Here is a 21,043-nt window from a genome sequence, read left to right as displayed (position 1 = left end):
TCCCCTCTTGGCTTGGATCAACTGGAACTTGACTTGGATTTTGAGTCTTGGTGTCCTCATCATTCCCCCCCTCTTGAGAAAGATTTGACCTCAAATCGTCACCTGCATCAAAAGGACTCAAATCAGAAACATTAAAAGTAGCACTAACAGTATACTCACCTGGTAAATCGAGTCTGTAGGCATTGTCATTGATCCTTTCTAGCACTTGAAACGGCCCATCTCCTCGAGGTAGCAATTTGGAAGGTCTTTGTGCTGGGAATCGCTCTTTCCTCATGTGTAACCATACCCAATCACCGGGATCAAAAACCTGCTTGTGACGACCCTTGTTAGCATCAAATTGGTTAGTGTTTAAAAGAGCCTCCTTAACCTCACATTTTTTTGCATAAAAATTACTTTGTTTTCTCTCGAATTTTCCCTCATTGATCGAACTCTTCTCTTTCTTTTCTCTCTCACTTGATTCGACCCTTTTCTCTCTTTGTCTCTCTTTTTTCTCACTCTCATTCATCTTTTCACTCTCCTTCTTTTGCTCACTCAATTTTTTTTGATCACTTAATTTTTGCAACCTCACTTGGTCTTCATATACTTGCTTTGGCGTCAATGGAGCTAGAGTGATTGTTCGTTGATGGAACGTAAATGAGTACTTGTTGGTGAAGCCATCATGCTGGACTCGCCGATCAAATAGCCAAGGCCTTCCTAGAAGGAGGTGTCCAGCTTGCATGGGAACCACATCGCACAATACCTCATCCTCATACTTGCCAATTCGAAATGATACCAGCACCTGTTTTGTAACCCTCACTTCACCACTATCATTCAACCACTGCAACTTGTATGGACAAGGATGTTTAAGCGTTGGGAGCCCCAGCTTCTCAACCATGGAAGAACTAGCAACATTAGTACAACTACCTCCATCAATAATCACACTACATACCTTGTCTTTCACATGACAACGAGTGTGAAAGATGTTCGCCCGCTGCACCTCTTCTTCCTCTTCTTTTGCTTGCAAATTCAAGGCTCGTCGTGTGACTAGTGCAAGCATCTCACCAGATTCTGACCCATACTCTTCATCATCGATAGAAACATCTTCCAATGGTGGCATGTCAGCAAGATCTTCATCTTCAGAATCGAGCTCGCCACTTTCTCGAATCACCATAACTCTCTTGTTTGGACATTGGCTAGCTATGTGTCCTCGCCCCTGACATTTAAAACACTTTATCTCACTAGAACGGGACGAAGTAGGGGCTGTTTTACCTTGAGGGGTCGTGGCTGATTTTGTTGTAAAGGATGAAGTAGGTTGGTCTTCTTCCTTCTTTGGATAATTCGACCGCCAAGGTGTTGCACTTGAATGGTGTGGGCTCGGTCTTGGCTTTGAACTTGTACTACCCCTCTTGAGCTGCCTCTCAACTTTGATTGCCATATGCACCAAATCTTCCAATTCCACATAATGGTGTAGCTCAATTGGATTAGCAATCTCTCGGTTCAACCCATTCAAAAACCTTGCCATTGTTGCCTCCCGATCCTCTTCCACATTGGCTCTAATCATAGCCATCTCCATCTCCTTGTAATACTCATCAACACTCTTGGAACCTTGATGAAGACCTTGCAACTTAAGGTAGAGATCTCGATAATAATGAGATGGTACAAACCGTCGCCTCATCACCCTCTTCATTGCCTCCCATGTGTCAATAGGACGATCTCCACTCCGCCTCCTGTTGATGCACAACTGATCCCACCAAACAATAGCATAATCAGTAAACTCAATGGCAGCAAGTTTTACCTTCTTCATGTCGGAGTAGTTGTGACAATCAAAAACTAGCTCCATCTTCTTCTCCCACTCAAGGTATGCTTCAGGATCGCTCTTCCCCTGAAATACTGGAATTCTCATCTTGATATTTCCCAAATAATTATCCACCTGGTTCCTAGCTTCTCTATCCCTGCCATACCTCCTATGGTTACCCGCCGACATCCTATCAAACTCATCATCAGAAATTAACCCTTCCAAATCCCCTTCATTCTCATCCTCCCTTTGGTACACCCTATCCCTCCGTGGCCTCCGTTGTGTTCCTTCTTCTACCCTATCCAACCTCTCATGTATTTGCTCACACTCCTCCCTCAACATCCTCCTCATCTCCCCCATTAAAGCTTTAGTTTGTAGATTTGGAACTGTAGGTGGTGGAGCGTCATTGCCTGCATTTCTTTCTGTATTTTGTGACATGATAGAGAATCTGCAAAATAATAAGGTTAGACAATTATAGAAAGGACCTCACTGCACTCCCTCACGTGTTTCACTCAAAGAAAATGGTCACTCAAGTACACTCGTGTTTGCACTCAATGATGGCTTTTACCCTCAAATAAGCTCACACCTCTGCCTTTTTCCACTCTATTTCCTTCTTTAAGCTCTTTGAAAACTAATGAAACGGTGATATGGAGGTTCAAGCAGCCAATTCTACCAAACAAATCAAACGAAAACCGATGAAAAAGTGGCGAAAATTGGTGATTTTTGGAACACTTGTATGGGGTTTTGGTTAAAAGGCCTCTAGAGCATGGGGAACAAGAATAGAACAAAAAATTTTAAGAGAGGTTTCCAGACTCTTTTTTTTTTTTTAGGTTCGGATCCCCTTTGAATTTTTCTTCTTCTTTCTTTCTGTCTTTATATTTTTTTTTTCTCAAATGCAGATACAAGGAACAATTCAAAAACAAAATGAATCGGTTTTTCACAAGAGAAACAATGGAGACTCAAAAAGAAAAGAGAAATAATGCAGATTCGGATTTCACAAAAAGAAAAGAGACAACCCAACCCACTTTCGGATTTAACAATAAGAATAAGTGAAACTCAATCCCAACTCAGATTTCACCATAAGAACAAGATAAAACCCAATCTCAATTCAGATTTCACTATAAGAACAAGAGAAAACTCAATCCTAATTCAGATTTCACAATAAGAACAAGAGAAATCTCAAACCCAATTTCAGATTTTACAATAAGAACAAGAGAAACCCAAGGTAAAATTCGGATTTCAAAAGCAAAGCAAGAGAAACTCAATGAAAATTCGGATTTCACAATAAGAACTAGAGAAAACTAATGCAAAGTCAGATTCCACAAGTAGAACAAGATAAAACTCAAAGCCCTAATTCACGTTAAGAACCCTAATTCATGATTTCAGAAATGAAAAGAAAACAAAATAGGGGATTACAAAGGAATTGAAACTTTGTGTAGACTAGTTTCAGATTTCAAGGGATTTCACAAAGAAATAATGGGAACTAGGAAATAAGAACACGATTTGAACAAAGAAACAATCTGGAATAAAGAGATTAACTATAATGGTTTCAGATTTTTAGAAGGAAAACAGGAACAAAGACTAAGAAAATCAAGAACACGAATAGATAGATTTTTTTTTTTTTTTCAAGAAATCCTAATATAATAACACGAACTGAATAGAAAAAAAATGAAAAAGGATAGGCCAAACCGGATGATCCTAATCTCTGATACCAACTGATACGAACCACGCCAACAAGTGTGACGAAACCCGACACCAAATATGGAACAGCCACCAAGAACACACGAGATTGGAATGGAACCGCGACCCAATGCTTAGCCAAGCACGAACCTTGGTATGAGGAAGACGCCACAAACAGGGATGGATTCCGTTTGATAAGTCAGGATGAACGCCACAAGGAATCTCCTTGATAAGTTCAAAAGTTTCTTCAAGAACTCAAGAAGAAATAAACTCACAATTTCATTCAACATAATCTGATTTTTTTCCAAATGTTTTCAAGGCCTTATATAGCCGAAAATTACATCAATACAAGCCCATTTGTCTTCCTAAAAACCGAAATATTAAAGACAAGCCTTTTGTCTTCCTAATGAAACCGAAAAATAAAGACAACCCTTTGTCTTCCTAATGAAAACTGAAATTTAAAGACAACCCTTTGTCTTCCTAATAAAATCCGAAAATTAAAGACAAAAAGGACTCTTGGACTCACACAAGTCAAGTGTTTGACTTTTCACAAAATAAACAAAGACTAAAAAACGTGATTAAAAATAAAAAGACTCATTACAAGAAGTTAAATATTGATCAAGCTCCTAAACTGGTGTCCTCATCATTCCTCCCCTCTTGGCTTGGATCAACTGGAACTTGACTTGGATTTTGAGTCTTGGTGTCCTCATCAGTCCCATATTGTACGGCTACTCCATCCCAAACCTCATTCAGACTATACATCGTATCGTATTTCCCTAACCAACTATCGAACCTATGGACCTTCTCATCTACCCAGGACCATACATAAAAGTGGTTCCTATCATCTTCACACAAGATTAAGGTGTTGGGTTTATACTTAAGGAGGGAAGGATACCACAAGGCCGAGCTGAGAATGACTTTACCTCTGTCACTCGAGCTCGATGCCTCATCGTTAGCATCGTTCCCCGAACCCAGACTCCTGGGATGGCGAGCTGGGGATCGTGCCTTAGAGCTACGCCTCAGGGGAAGGCTGTCAATTGAAAGAGGCACAAACTCTCACTTGGTGTACTTCTTGTAGGACCAGTCATTTGTGGATTGATCCTTCTCCAGGAGACCACAAGCTTGAAGCATATCTTCGTGAAGAAGAAAGGACAGGGAGCGTCTGCCATATGGAAGCTGGAGCAAGGCCTCTTTGTGCTCTTTCATTGTGTCCGAGGGAGTGGGACAGTGATAATTGGCTGGAGAATTGAATGCATTATGAGTGGTTCAAGCCTAAACAAAAGATGAGTACGAAATGAAAGAAGGTCGAATACTTACGGATTCGTCTGAACGAATAATATCTAGAGGGAGCCAGGCCATCTATCCAAAAGAAAGCCAGCTTGAAGTTGGGAGGATGGTTCGGCATGTCCTCGAAAATCTTCTTCTCCCTTGGATAGCTTGAGAGGTAATAGAATCCATCTCCTCCCCGAGCTTGGGAGGGGTTGCTTTTCAAGCAAAAGAGATACAAAATCTCTTTTGGTGAAGGTCCTTCCCACTTTAGCTCATGGTAAAGCAACCTCAGGGCTGACAAGACCCTGTATGAGTTGGTCTGGAGTTGGAAGGGCGCGAGCCCAACGTAATCCAAAAGGTCCTTAAAAAAGGACTTCAAGGGCAATAAGGCCCCTGCCCTCATATGCTCATGGCTCCAAGCCGCAAGCTTTAGCTTACTATCGGGATTTCCATCTCCCGGAGCACTGCAGCTATGCTCAGTGGAGGTCGGAGCTCAACACCTTAACGAGCCCAATAATCCAAGACCGTGAAGGGCCAAGATGTCAGAGATCTACCCCAACGAAGAGACCGAGCTCCAGTAATGCTTGGCCTCAAAAAATTCTCCCCTCGAGGTGGGAATGGAAGTTGGCTGCGAGGTGGACGGTTGATTTTTTGGCTCCCCCATCAGTGAAAATTTGAGATCACCCGGTTTGAATGTGGCCGTCACTTTAAGAGTAGGGCCGAGAGGGATTGGTCTAGGCTCGGGGTCTGGGTCTGGATAGATTGCGACCCTAAGTCTCATCCTTTTTCTCTCTTCGACCTCGTCGATCTGGCGTCAAAAGTGAGCTCGAGTGTCCTCTTGCTCATGCCTTAGTTCGTGCTCTCGAATCAAGCGCTGATTCTGAGTAAAAGGTGACTCCGAGCTCATAGTTTCCGGTGAGTAAGGAATCGCGAGTTTTGACCCCCACCTCGACATCTAGCAAAAAGAAAAAGGGTGAGGGCCAAACGAACAAGAGATTAAGAATAAAAATCAAGATGGTATGAGCTCGAATGCTCGAGACTATGGAATGACTCGGTCAAAAGAGCGAGATTAGGCTCAGAGCGTGCATTCCACGTAAAGGGGAAAAGTGGATTTATTTTTTAGAATCCCAGATTTTCAGGGAAAAAATTGACGGTTACTCAAAATGGGATATTTTTGGGAAACGTGCAATTTGAAAACCCTAATCCTACACCCAGTTTCTTGGTCTACACGATACGATAGTCGAAATCAAGATAACCCAGTAAAAACCATGTTAGCATCATTTATGCAAAAATCTCGGTTTAGAAAATCTTAACAGCAGAAGAGCCTAAAAATTACACGACATTTACTAAAGCATTTTGATACTAAAAGCTGGTGTCCAAATGCTACTACAACAATAAACATGCATGGAAAAACAAAATGTACATGAACATAGAACAGATACTTACACAGTGTGGCTGGTGGGTGCAAAGAAATCCATGACTGAAGGAGAGGTTGCAAAAACGATCTCACGGAGTCGAACAGGCCAACGGTGCTTTGTTTCCTCGACTTGGAGAACATACAATAGTCGAACGAGTTTTAAGTTCTGGGTTTTTGTTCTTCCCTTTTCTTTGAAAACTTGAAAGCGTAAAATTGAAATGAAAAAGACAATGGGCGTATTTATAGGCCATAGCAGAATGTCAAACGAAAAATTAAATCTGGACCGTTGGACGAGATTGGTATCTGATCGAACAAACGGGTATTGGCATGGCAATGGCAGCAAAAAGATGGCAGATGAGGAGACGTGAGCATGGTGGAAACATACTCAAGTACTCTGATCTTCCAATACCCGCATAACGCGTGTCCACACTCGAGTGCAGTTGATGGTACAGTTTCCAAGAAGGGCAGTTCGAAAGTTTCCTTCTCCTGGGATTCGAACTGATACTTTTGAGGGAGCAAAATGTTACACCCAGATTTTGAGATAAGAAGTTATGACCCCAAATGTTGGGCTCGTCAGGTGTGAACTCGAAACATATACGGCCATCATATGATTCCACCATCGAACCTCTTTGAAGTAAACAACGACCTCAAGGGTGTGTAGCCTCGAGGGTGCTCTGAGCTTGCAATAGTCATGGCACGAAACATGAATATACTTTTCCATGATTGCTTCAGGCGAGATGGATCAAGCTCGGGAAGTACAAGCTCGGATGTAACAGCTTCGTCAGCATCTACTTGTTCCGAGCATAGCGCGAAGTTAGATGACGAGCTCATGGTTGACTCATGGCCTCGGCTAGTTTAATGCCAATTGCTGATCTCGAAGATTTGATGAATCATTTGGGATAATCAGTGTTGTGTGAACATGTTTATTGTTGTACAATCTCAATATTTAAGGGATATCATTTAATCTGTTATCCCTTCCCGATCTTCATGGGACGTTTCCGTGTATAAAGGAAATAATGCATTAAATAGCATTATCTTGATTGATTTACAGATATCTTCCTGAAATATGTGGGAATGAATTCTGCAACCTTCCCTATAAATAGAGAAGGAAACACCATTTGTAAAGGACCGATTTCTGATTTCTTGAGAGAAAAACTCTGGGCAACTCTTCTCTGAAAAGTTTCCAGAAAACTCCCAAGTCTTAATAATATAGACTCATGGACTAGGCAGAGTTAACTGCTGAACCACGTAAAAATCCTCTTGTTTTCCTCTTTATTCATTTGCTCTAGTATTTTATTGTTTAATTGCTCTACTATTTAAGTTGACGAAAAGCGGCGTCAACAAAAGGAAATTAGGATTTGGACTTACCTTTTCCCATTAGCTTAGTAGTAAATTCCTTAGGGTTAGGCTTTGGGAGATAAAAGGAAAAATAAGCTCTTCCCTTGCCCATTGCGTGTTGACTACTCCTTAGAGAGAGAGAGGAAGAGAGAGCTCGTGAGGCTTAGAGAAAGAAAGAAAGAGAGAGAGAGAGAGAGAGAGAGACGGGAATCGTGAAGGAGAAGAAGAAGAAGAGGAGGGGTTCGAAATTCTTGATAGGTATGTCCTTGATTTGGTTTTTACTTTGGGTTTGATTTCCTTAAGATTAGTCTTCTCCTCATTACTAAGTTTTTTTTTATTTTCTTCTTTGTGATTTTCAAAATCCCTAGGAAGGTGTGATCAAAGGTGGTGGCAATTTTGAGTTTTGATTTATATCAAAGGAGGTAGTGAATCTAGCCTTATTGTCATTGTTGTTATATTGATTCTTGATTATGCTATGGATTTAATGATGGTTTTTGTCTTGGTTATTGTCGCTTGTATTATTTGATGGTTGTTTTCCATATCTTCGTATTTTGTTCAAGTTCATATCAACATGCTAGGGTAGTGTGTGTGTGATTTATCTTTATGAATGAATGTGTTTATGGATATATATATATATGTGTGTGTGTGTGTGTGTGTGTGTGTGTGTGTGTGTGTGTATGGGCGTGCGTTTCCTTTTGGGGTAGGCATGTGTGTGTGTGTGTTTTTGTACAAGCACGGGAATTAAAAATTGAGAACGATGGAAGTGGTGTAGTGTGTATAATTTTGACTGTATTATATAAAGATTTGTGAGATAGTTTTATATCAATTGATTTTCTTGTTCATGTTATTGAAGATAGGAACATGATTAGGGTTTTATTGGAATCTATAAGAGTTTTGATATTTATTTTTGAAAGATTAACATTGGATCATTGTGGTGTAAAGAAATGATGGTGTCTTAGGAAACAAGTTGCAAAATTAGATGCTAAAGTCATGATAGGGGTTTCGGCCATGGGTGTATATGGTGGTCTAGACTTGTTTGATTTATGATTGTTAGATTTTGCATGTTTATATGAGGTTTGAGGTGCATATGAGCATGTGTTTTAATTTTATGCTTGCTAATTTTATTATACATTCTATGGAAATATATGAATAATTTTCGCAAGAGAACCAATCATGTTTATAATTCATACTTTAAAATCAAGGGTGTATATTTTTTTGGACCCTGTATTTTGTTACACTACCTGTTTAGACCCTGTGTTTTGACAAATTCTTTTTTAGACCCTGTATTTTGTAAAATGATTCAAATAGACCATTAAACTCAATTTTAATAAAGAAAAAATTGAATATAACAATACAGTTGTTAGACTAAATGATTTTATTTTTGTTTTAAATTGTTCGTTTGGTGAATTATTTGTAATTTTAGCTCAAAAAACTTTGACCAAAATCGAGTTTAGAGTTATATTTGAATTATTTTACAAAACACAAGGTCTAAAAAGTCATTTATCAAAACGCAGGGTCCAAACAAGTAATTGGACAAAACACAGGGTCCAAAAAGTTATAAACCTTAAAATCAAAGACAAGAAAATTGTTAAATTGCACGTGTGATAATGAATTTTTCCTTCAAACAAATGCATGCAAATTTTTTGTAAAGTTTGTGAAAGAAACTTTTTTTTCTTTATGCTTACAAATTGGATTATCAAAATTAATGTAATAAAATGATTGCTGGAATTTTTGGTTTCTTGGAAGAAAGTCTCTTTTAAATAAAAGATATAAAGTATATGCTCAAATAATTTCAGTCTTGGATTTTATACATGGAAAATGTGTTTTTCTACACTTTAAATATGCATTATATCATTTATAATAATGTCATTTTTTTATGTTTTGTGAAAGAAAATATGGTTTTAGTGCAATTATGTGATTTTAATTAAATAAAATGCTTGTTGGAATTTTTGGTTTATTAAGAGAAAATATCTTTTAAATAAATAAAGAAAACATTAGACTATGCATATGGTAAATATAATTTTTTCACACTTTAAATATGTATTTTCTCATTTATACTTATGCAGTTTTTTTTATTAAGTAAAATTATTTTCTAAAGAAGATCAAGAAATTCATTTAGTAATTATAAGTAACTACCCATTTTGTCACTTTCTTATTAATTTTAAAATTAATGAATGAGATTATTATTATATACAATTAGGACTAAATAACATTTTTATCAATTGAATTTTTGTAATAAAAATTTATGAATGAAAATAAGTTATTTAAAGAAATAATGTAGTATTAACTAAGATGGTAAATTATTTATATTTGCTGACTTTTTTTTTTAAGGAAGTGGCAATAAAATGAACTATGTAGAATTATCAACTTGAACGCTAATTTTAAGAACACTCTCACGTATGCATGTTACATGCAAGTGCATTTTTGAAGTTCAAATGTACGTCTATTATTCAAATTAATGATTTTTGTTTTGTAACCATGAATGATTAATTGTTAGAATTGGAATTATTCTCTTTGATTTTATGTGACGTTGTTGTGTGAATAGAGTTGTAGTGCAACTTGTGCCACGTGTGCATGGCCCATGCACACGTTGGGTATATATGTTGGGCATGTGTGATTTTACATGATCTTAAGACGAACGTTTGATTGTGGTTATATGCTCGTTATGACGTACCCACATTTTATCTTTTGTTTGGACTTGAGGTAAGGAAGTTAGCTAGAATTTCTATGAATTTTGTTACGAAAGGTATGAACTAAAATGATAGAATGAATTATGATGTTATGGAATGTATGAGCTATGGTAAGCTAAAGTGTTATGAAAAGTAGGAATTTCTATGTTATGATATGAAATGTTATACATGTGCTTGTATGTTGTATGAAAAGTAATAGGTTGTTAGCGTGCTGAACATGACATAACAAATGAGTTACTAGGGATATGACGTAACTCATATGGCGGACTCGCCGAGGTTATTCGAGGACCTGAGATCATGTTTACCTCATAGAGGAGGTCTTACCATTTTATGCTTTTGCTGGTTACCTCATGATGTGACATGGACGATAGGGGTGTCATGATCACATGATGTATGATTATGACTACGATTATGATTATGATTTATGAGTATGAATATGATATGTTTTGAGATGAGTTTACGATACGAATATGCCATTCTTGTGTTTTCTTGAATATTGTTGTATTTGTTTGTACTTCCTTACTGGGCTTTTAGCTCATCCCCTTACTTTCCCCTTACAGGTAGGCAATAGGATTTTCTCCTCAACATGCACAGTGATGTGTGAGGTTCTGACGTCTAGGTATGAATGGCGCGGGGTGTCCTATGAACGAATAACAATCAAGATGAGCGCCAAGAATAATTAAGAAACTTATGTTATGGATTATGTTTCAAATTTCGTCAGTGGGACTTAATTTTGCTTATTTTATTTCTAAAGACTGCATAAAGACATAATATTTTTATTTCAAACTATTGGGCTCAAATTGCATGTTTTATCAAGGCCCCACTGAACTTTTTCTTAAAATGATATTTTTCTAATACATGTGCGTTGAGCGACATTTTATAAGGTAATAGATTAGGATGCGCTTTACAATATGCAACACGTGTTTCAGCATTTATCGCAGCTGTAGAAACCCGACAACTCATTATGTGACACATGTCTTCATCAAGAGCTCATCACGAACCCCAGGGGGTGCCAATGACTCAACACGTACCCTTCCAACCACATAGTTGACGACCTGGAGCTCGAGTCGACTAGGGGGGGGGGGGGGGATTTCGAATATTTCTCAGAGGTTGATGCCTCGTCAGCTATCCCTGACATGTGGCCAGAAGATTGATGCCACGTCGTGTATCCCATATGAGTAATCGACAACCGCCTGAGTATTTATCCCCCGAGAAGGGAGGTCAAAAGAGAAAAGCATTGCCTGAGAGCTCATTAGCGAGGAGCGAGTACATGTGTTGACTCCTCGGAAGGTTCGAGAAACCTCCTCAAGAGACAAGCTAGCAAATTTTTTGGAAGGCTAGGGAGCACAAGAGATATGCCCATCTATACCATGCACCAACCTACCTCTGACATTCCAGCGAACCATCACCCTATACACGGAGTGCCAAGCGCTGGCTTCACCCTCTCAATGGTCCACTTCTCCTTTCTATTAGGATACGCAGACCTCCCTTTTTCACAAAGGAATATTCTAGAGGCCATCACCGCCCACCCAACCTCACCTCTCGTCGACACGTGTTGTAACCCCCCACTTAATTGGCATATTAATGTATATGTTTCTTACTTAATTACCCAATCTTAATCCCTCCATTCGGCCATAAATAGGGCATGGATGGGTCATTTGTAAAGGGATATGAAACCCTAAATTTGGAATCCTTTCATTTACCTTGGAACAAGACTATCCTTTGTCCAAGTTGTAAACCCTAAAAAAACTTGTCATTCCTGCAAGCTTCTTTCATTACAAGTGACTCGTGGACTAGGTCTCATTAACGACTGAACCACATAAAAATCCTATTGATTCTTTCATTATTTTCTGCAAGCTGAGTGGAAATTTTTTTAGTAGGCCCACTAATTATTTTCCTCTCCAATTTGGAGGAAAAAAGCTAAATATTATGGTAGAACATAAACATGAGCCATGTGACATTCTAGCTGGCAAATTTTAATTGGTTATTGTTTAATAATAAACACAGTTGTAGTGTGCATTCGCTTTCTGTGACTTTTGTTTTTCTTTATAAACAACAGAACATCTTTTCTAACAAATAAATCACTTATCGTTTAAAGAAAAATCAGTAAAATAGATTTTTTTTTCCCAAACGTGAAAATTAATATTTATAAAGGTAGGAGAAGATTATGGTTAGACATTTTGTGATTGCTGCATGTAATAATGAACTAGTTTGTGAGCCAATGAACAACCTGTTTTGGTTTTCATTTCAAAATTAATCCTGCAGATTTATTCTTTTGGGTTTTATTGCCGGAAAATTTGTTTCATTTTCAAAATAAATCAAATTTAAATAAATTGCTGCTTGATTGAAGTCTTGAATATTTCTGCTTGCTTCCTGAGACTGAACATTTGCTGCAGAGAACAGAGATAAATTGTTGCTTGATTGAAGGCCTTCATAAGTGATAGGGAGTGGGATTGTGTCATAGATGGACCTCTCTACTTGCTTCTCAGCACTGTACATTAAGTTTCTGCATTTGTAGTGACAAGGATGGGGCAAATCCCAGCTCGACACATAGGTTTTCTTCACTGCACACAACGTATGCCCAATTCAATCATAACCCAAATCATCATAGAATTTCTACATCTTGCGGCGACTAGCCCATCGCAGGGCTTCATATTGCAAAAATTGGGTTTACTCCAGAGATGGTCCAGTTCTTAACGAGAACATTGAGCTACTCAATGCACGATGGAGCTTATTGGTAATCCTGAGAAGTCCATGAACAACATCCTCAAACCTCCAATAAGGACTACAACTTGTCTGGTAGTGGTTCCCCTCCGAGTTGCAGCAGACATGGCCATGGGGAGTTTCATGTCGTTGAAGGTGGTATCATCATAGATCAGCTACCAGTCGTTGATGATGTTAAAAATGTGAAGCTACTGGCGTCAGTTTCGCCGACTTCCAGTTTCAAACTTAATGGAGGTAGGTTGTTTTGGGGACAGGATAGAAAGATGGGAATGATGAGTTTGATGAAAAAAATCATTTTGTTTTCTCTATTAAAAAATAATTAATACGAATCAATATTAATAAAAGCCTTTATAATTTTGACAAAAAAAAAGAATAAAATGCTTTTAAAACCATTGATGTGGCATAGTTAAAACAACCCATCTGGATCGTGTTACAGATTCAAGCGGGAGGAATAGCACCCCTCAATTTAGAGAGAAAAAATTTATAAATACAACTAAGTGTAAAATTACTAAATTATTTTCTCCACACAAATTTTATATTAATAATTTAATAGTAATATAATAATTTTACAACAGACCACTTTTCTTTCCTTCCCACGTACCAAACTATGAAGGAAATATACTTTCTTTTCCATCTCTCCTATTTTCTATCTCTTCTACATTTTCTTTCTCTCCCATTTTCTTTCCTTCATACTAAATATAGTGTTAGCTTTTGAAGCAATTTTCCCCAATGCATAGCCACAATTTTACCAGTTTGGAATCAAAAGTGCACTATAAATACAGATCTTAGCAATGGGAAAGGCATCCGTTCATAAAGTGGAAAAAATATTGTGTTGTTAGTTTGTTATTTTTCTTAAGGTAGTTAACAATTTTGTGTCATGTGATTTTGTAAAGTATTGTTTTGGTATATTGTGTTTACAATAATGCTCATTTAGTATCTTATATTTTGAAATCATACATATTTGGTTCCATGTATTTTGAAATCATACATATTTGATACCCTAAACTCAAATTTAATTGATAAAATTTTGTCAAATTAATCAAAATGTTCTCAAATTTTATGAGTTTCAAATTCAAATTTAATTACTTAATTACATATAATTGATGACAATTTTATAATATTGATAAAATTTTATTTATCAAATATGAGTTTAGGTTCCAAATATATATTATTTTAAAATGCAGGATACTATATGAATATTATTGATAAAATAATGTACCAAAACAATACTTTGCAAAAATACAGGGTACCAAATGAGTAAATTCTATTTTTCTTATTTCTAGTTTAGTCTTAGATAAAATGAGTAAACTATAGTAGAAATAATAGTGAGGCTAGAGTGTAACTTTTGTATTTTTTTTATTTTACATAGTGATATTGAATTTTTTTTGTGCTTTATTTTCTTATCTCATATATTAAATTGTCTTTATTCTAATTTTTATTTGGGTATTGTAATGCCCTAAACTCCAGGGACCGTTACGGTGTGTATTTTAAACAATGCTAAACTCGTTAATCGAGTCATTTAGTCATAATCGTGTAACTAAGTATGATTAGCGGTTTATGATTAAAAAATTTGGTTAAGATACAACGTTCATTAAAACGTTTACTGTATACATTGGGATCCCAAAAATATAATTTAAAGGTTTATTACAACAAAATATTTACAACCAGCCGACCTAAGCGGCAAAATAAAGTTTAACCTTAGTTCCTCTTTAAACCCTCGGCCATGGCGGTCGAACAGCCGCATATGTACACATCGTCACCTAAGCTCTCCAACTCAAGGATGGTCCAGCTTTCTTTTGCCTTTACCTGTACGACATAGCACCCGTAAGTCGAAGCTCAGCAAGGAAACTCAATATGCTCATGAACAGTAATAACATGTTACAAAATCATAATAGGCATGCCTAGCAATAATAGCCCTATTCATGCATGCAAATAAGTCCAAATAATGATGGTGGATCCTGCCCTCCTGAATGGATGACTATCAAGTCAATCCTAATCAGATGAGTGATTAACACTTTGAGATTCTGATAATCATGCTGGAGCTTATAGCCCTAATCAGATGAGTGATTAACACTTGAGATTTTGATAATCATGCTGGGGCGTGTAACCCTAATCAGATGAGTGACTGATGAGTGAGTCACTAACTTAAACCAGATGAGTGACTGGTGAGTGAGTCACTAACTTAAACCAAATGAGTGATTGATGAGTAAGTTGTAATGCCTCAAAATCCCTAATGTGGTTTAATGGCTGGATTAGTAGGCCAGGAGGGCCATAATTGTTTATTACGCCATTAAATGATTATATGCATGTTTATGTGAATTATATTATAATATGATGTTAAATGCATGCATGTGGGCCCACATTTGATTACAGGGGTATTTTGGTAATTTGGCCCGTTAAGGCTATATTTGTAAAATTTTGGTGCATGCTTGTGATTAATTGTTGAGGCCACATTATAATGTGGATTTTTTCGAGCTATTCGGCATCAGACAATCTTTGAATATGAATTATCGGTTTGGTCATAATAGGCTTAAGCTCGGGGCTCGGGGTGAGTCTCGGGGTGTTTTGATGATTAGAGCGTTACCGGGAATTAAAAGGTAACGGGATATGAATTGTTGGTATTTGAGGATATCGGGAATTGGAGAGTGTTAATTATGATTAACGAGATACGTTGAAAAGGACGGTTTTACCCTTGGGAGTCTTTAGAAGCTTTTAAATGGCCTAAGGGCATTAAGGTCATTTGGCATGGATATATATGATTTATTGGCTGTAGAAACCTGTAGAAAGAATAGAACAAAATAGAGCCAAGCTTCCTCCCTCACGTTCATCATTTTCCTCTTGCTTCCTTTGAAGTTTGTGATCCCAAATTGAAGAATCAAGCTAGGAAATCAAAGTTTGGAGGTTGTAGACTTAGTTCATTCATTGAAAGGGATTCAAAACCAGTTTAAGGTAAGATTTTATCCATGAAACCTTGGTTATGCTCTATTTTCTTATAGTTTACAGCCTGTGGATTTCGATATAAATAGTTGGAATCAATGGAAGTTTTTGGAAGAAGTTCACTTGGGTTTTAATGGTTATATGGTGGATAAGTTGTGGTAATAATTGGTGGCATTGCTTAGTGATATTGGGAGAGTTTTTTTAAGGTTTCGAAATATGTTTGAAGGAGAAAAATAGAGATTTTTGGATGAGTTTTGGGTGGGGTCGCGGCTCTGTTCTAGAGCGCCGCGACCCAAGCTTGTTGAAGAAGAAGGTGGTGCTGAAGAGGCCTAAGGGCCACGGCGCTTGGGGAAGGGTCGCGACGCTTGAGGCAGGTGCTTGAGGCGAGTTGCCTCTGTTTTTTTTGGGAAGGGTCACGGCACTTGGGGAAGGGTCGCGGCGCTTGAGGGCCATCTTGGCCAAAAGTGTGTTTTTGACTTAGGGATTCAAACCTTAGGCCTCGGGATCGATCCTACTACCTGATTTAGTGGGATTAAGGATGGCAAAATGGGGCGGCGGGGCGGGGCGGGGCGGGGCGGGGCCCCGACCCGACGGGGCATCTTTGCCCCGGTAAAAACGAGGCGGAATTCGGGGCGGGGCAGCCCCGACCCGTTAGGAATTTAAACTGGGCGGGGCCGCCCCGCCTCAATTTTTTTTTTTTTATATACTCTAATTCAATTCTCTCATGCTACTTATATACATAGTACGTAAAATTGACATTTTATATGTGGTTTAGAATATTTTTAATTCTATATAGACTAGAAAGAATTACAAATATTGAAAATTTTGTTTTATATAATTCATCCTTATTCTTGTATTTATTTTGTAAATGTTAAAATAAAAAAACAAAATATAATATTTGATGGTGTAGTTGATACCAAGTGTAAAATATAAAGACTACAATAAAAAATAATATTTAGGCTTAGGGAAAATTCTAAAATTATAATTTAATGTTTCTTAAAAAAGTTAAATGGGGCAAATGGGGCGGGGCGGGGCGGGGCGAGGTAAAATTTATGCGGGGCGGAAGCGGGGCGGGGCAGACCCGCCCCATTTACATCCCTAAGTGGGATTTGATGTCCCAGAGGCTAGGTCTTGGTCCGGGAATATTTTATTATTCATTTTATTGATGGAATCCCATAATTGGTTATGACCAGGTAACCGCTAAGGGACAAAAAGACAGATCGTTCTCAATGGTCGTTCTTATATTAATTCTCACTCAAACCAGAGGTAAGAAAACTGCACCCTGTGGATATGACATGCATGATTGTTGTTGAGGCATGTTGGTTGTTAAATGTGGACATTGATTGCATATTAAATGCTTAGCAGAGCTTGCTTACTTGTGTATGGCACTGATTAGTCAGGGACGGCACTGGTCGCATATTACTGACATGTGAGTCAGAAACAGCATAAGCATCCTGAACGCAGGGTCGATTATAGATTAGATCTAATCGATATCACCGTTGAATGACTCCAAGGACATTAATGCTAGACCGACCCTAAGGTCAATAAAACTTATAAGCGCTTGACTAGTCTAGGACTAGTTACTCAGATGCAGGGCCAAAGGCCTAGGTGACAGCTTGTCACATGGCTAGGGAGCGAAATCCCATGGTTATGACTCTATGGTCATGAGGTAGGTTATGTTGGTGACTAGATCATCAAGCACCTACCCTGTTTAAGTTAGTGAAAGGATCACTTATTTATAAAGCCCAAGTGACCCTATTGTCACATGGCTAGAGGGAACGGAACTCATCTTAGTAACTTTTCCAATTGTCAATCATCTGTTTTGGACTGGAAGTCCTTAATGATTATTATGATCATTGTGGATATTATATTCATGCGTTATTGTGTTTTCTTGCTGGGCTTTGGCTCATGGGTGCTATGTGGTGCAGGTAAAGGGAAGAAAAAGCTCACCCAGCCTTGAGTGGAGAGCTTAGGTGGTGTTGTGTACATGTTCGACCGCTTGATCACCACGGCCAAGGAGTTCTTAGAGGAACTAGGGGATTTACCCTATTTTTGCCGCTTAGGTCGGCGGGTTGTAAAATTTAAACAGTAATGACCATTTTGAGTTATAAATAACTTGTAAATGTTTTTATGGGCCCATGAGCAGTTTTATGTTTTAAATAAAATATATCATTTCCTTTTGGTTGGTTTTCTACCTTAGCCTGTTAATAATACCTAGAAGCACGTTTTTAACCAAAGAACTCGGGTAGCGAGTTAAATTTCCGGTTCACTGTTCACCGTAACTGTTCTGGGGTAACTAGGGCGTTACATAAGTCACTAACTTAAACCAGATGAGTGACTGATGAGTAAGTCACTAATTTAAACTAGTTGAGTGACTGATGACTAAGTCACTAACTTGGGCTCAGCACCCACAGCCATGTGACAATGCAGTCACCTCGGCCTTCTGGCCCTAGCTCTAAGTAACTAGCCATTAGACTAGACAAGCGCTTTTAATTTTCATCGAACTTGAGGTCGGTCAAGCATTAATTTTCATGATGAATCATTCAATGCTTATGTCGATTAGATCTAATCTTTTCGACTTGCGTTAAACACGCTAATACCGTTCTTGACTCATGAGTCAATACCATACGACCAGTGCTCAGTACTACTGTCGAACTTGACTAATGAGTCACAGCTTCACAGTTAATATTGACACCATTGCCGATTTTTACTAATGAGTCAGTGCCATTCACAAGTAAGCAATATTTGCTAAGCATTTGATATGCAATCAATGTCCACATATATATCACTCAAGATTCCTCAATAATAACCATGCATGTCACGTATAGGGTGCAGTTTTCTCACCTCTGGTTCGAGCGAGAAATAACAAATGAACGACTCTTGAGAACGATCAATCATTTGATCCCTTAGCGGTCACCTAGTCTTAACCAAATATGGAATCCAATTAATGAAATCAACAATAAAAGGTTCTTGACCTAAACCTCACTCCCGAGACCTCGAATCGTACTCAAACGGTTAGTAGACTCGATCTCGAGCCTTAGGAATTGAAACCCGAGCCAAAATCCCTTAAAAGTGCCCAAAAAAAGAGTCAGAAAAAATAGGGTAGCGCTACCCCCCTAGCGCTATAGTGCCCTCCCTTGGGCGCTTTAGCGCCAGGACCAGGCTGATCAGCCCTGGTTTTTCCCTCCTTCGATTTCTCCACTTCCAAGCTCTAAAACTTGGTACCAAACTTCATTCTAACTCCCAAATGAACCCAAATACCCAACATACAAGTCCTAGGCATCATAACCCAACCAAACTTTGCCAAAAACTTCCATCAATTCTCAACTTACAACTTCAAAATTTGAACTGAAACTCAATAAGAAAACAGAGTAAAACCAGAGTTTTCCATGGTTGAAAACTTACCTCAAGCTCAGTATTACACCATCTTCAATGGTGGAACACAACCCTAGACCATCAAGGTTCAACTCCCTAGCTTTGTTCCTCAAATGGAGCTCAAAAATTCAAAGAGAAAAGAAGGGAAAAGATGAACGAGAGAAGAAGAAGTTGATGCTCTATTTTCTTAAGCTTTCTATAGCTTCTTAAAGTGATATAATCCTTAAGGTCAAAATACCAAAATGTCGCTTGGTCATTTAAAGTCCTCTTAAGGCTACCAAGGGTAAAACTGTCATTTCCCGCCTATTTTGTTAATCATAATTAACACCCTCAAATTCCCGTTATTCCCAATATTCTCAAATGCTAATAAATCATATCTCATTACCCTTTAATTCGCGGTAATGTACTAATCCTCAAATTACCCCGAGACTCACCTCGAGTCCCGAAATTAACCCCGTTATGACCAAACCGATAATTTGCATTCAAAGATCATCTCATGTCGAATGGCTCGAACAAATCCACATTATGATGTGGTCTTACTCATAATTCACCAACATGCATGAAAATATACAAATATGCCATCAACGTGCCAAATTACCAAAATGCCCTTATAATGAAAAATGGACCCATCATTTAATGGCATAATAAATCAATTATGACCCTCCTGACCTCCTAATCAATGTTCTAAACCTTATTAGGAAATTTGGAGCATTATAAGTATATACTTATTTAGTACCCTGTGTTTTATTGAAACACATATTTGTTACTCTATGCTTCCAATAATGATCATTTGATACCATTTGAATGCAAATCGTACATATATCATTCCCTCAATACATTTTTTAAATATGACCAGATTATCCCATTCTAATGAATTAATTTATTTTGTTATATTTTTGTTATTCTAAAATGATTAAAAAATATGTTAAGAGTTAATAAAACAAACAGTGGCGAGAGATAGAAAGGAACGGGCATGTGGAATGGGGATCGAGTCGGGGCAGGGGGTTGTGTACTTCACGTGGTCATCGGTAACAGTGAGTGAGGCGGAGCGACGAGGATCCATGAGTCCTGAAAGCATGAGAGAAAGATCAGATCTACGAGGTGGCCGAAAAAAATGGCTTAAAAGTCATAGAGATACAGAAACTTCGGCGGGCTGGTGATGGCAGAAGACGACGAGTAAGGGGCAAGGGCTTGAAGAACCAAATTTTTGGGAGGCCTTTGAACCTCGTGCTCTGGTGCGTATTATGGGCCAACGAGCAGAAGTGGTTGGATCAGGACTAGGTAGCTTCACGCAAGGGAGAGAGAGAAAAGCCTTCTGGACTGGGTAGAGAGAGACGAGGAAGATGGGGGAGAAAGAAATGAATTTTTTTTTATTAATTCTTAAAATATTTTAAAATAACAAAAACATAAGAGAATAAATTAATTCATTAGAACGTGGGTAATATGGTCCTATTTAAAATTGTATTAAACAAAAGATACCAAATATGTACGATTTGCAATCAAAGGGTATTAATTTATCGTTATTGGAAACATATCATACTAAGTATGTATTTCGATAAAATACATGGTACTCTTTTTATTTTAAATTTTCTTAGTATCTTTTATATAAATTCAATCACGCGTTTTTTTACGTAACTTAATTTTTTAATAAAATTTGGTTTATTTGTTATATATGTTGGTTTAAAGGTGTGCAATAGAAGGTGTATTTCAAAAAAAAAAATCGAATCAGGATCAATATATATATATATGTATATACATTAAATCATGAACACAAAAGATAGATCCAGATTCAATACCTCTTGTAGCCTAACAAGTATTATCACTATCTTTTAGTATATA

This window comes from Humulus lupulus, chromosome 2, assembly GCF_963169125.1.
Source record: "Humulus lupulus chromosome 2, drHumLupu1.1, whole genome shotgun sequence".
NCBI classification, from domain to species: domain Eukaryota; kingdom Viridiplantae; phylum Streptophyta; class Magnoliopsida; order Rosales; family Cannabaceae; genus Humulus; species Humulus lupulus.
The sequence above is the reverse complement of the archived record's forward strand: the minus strand, read 5'-3'. Positions refer to the sequence as shown.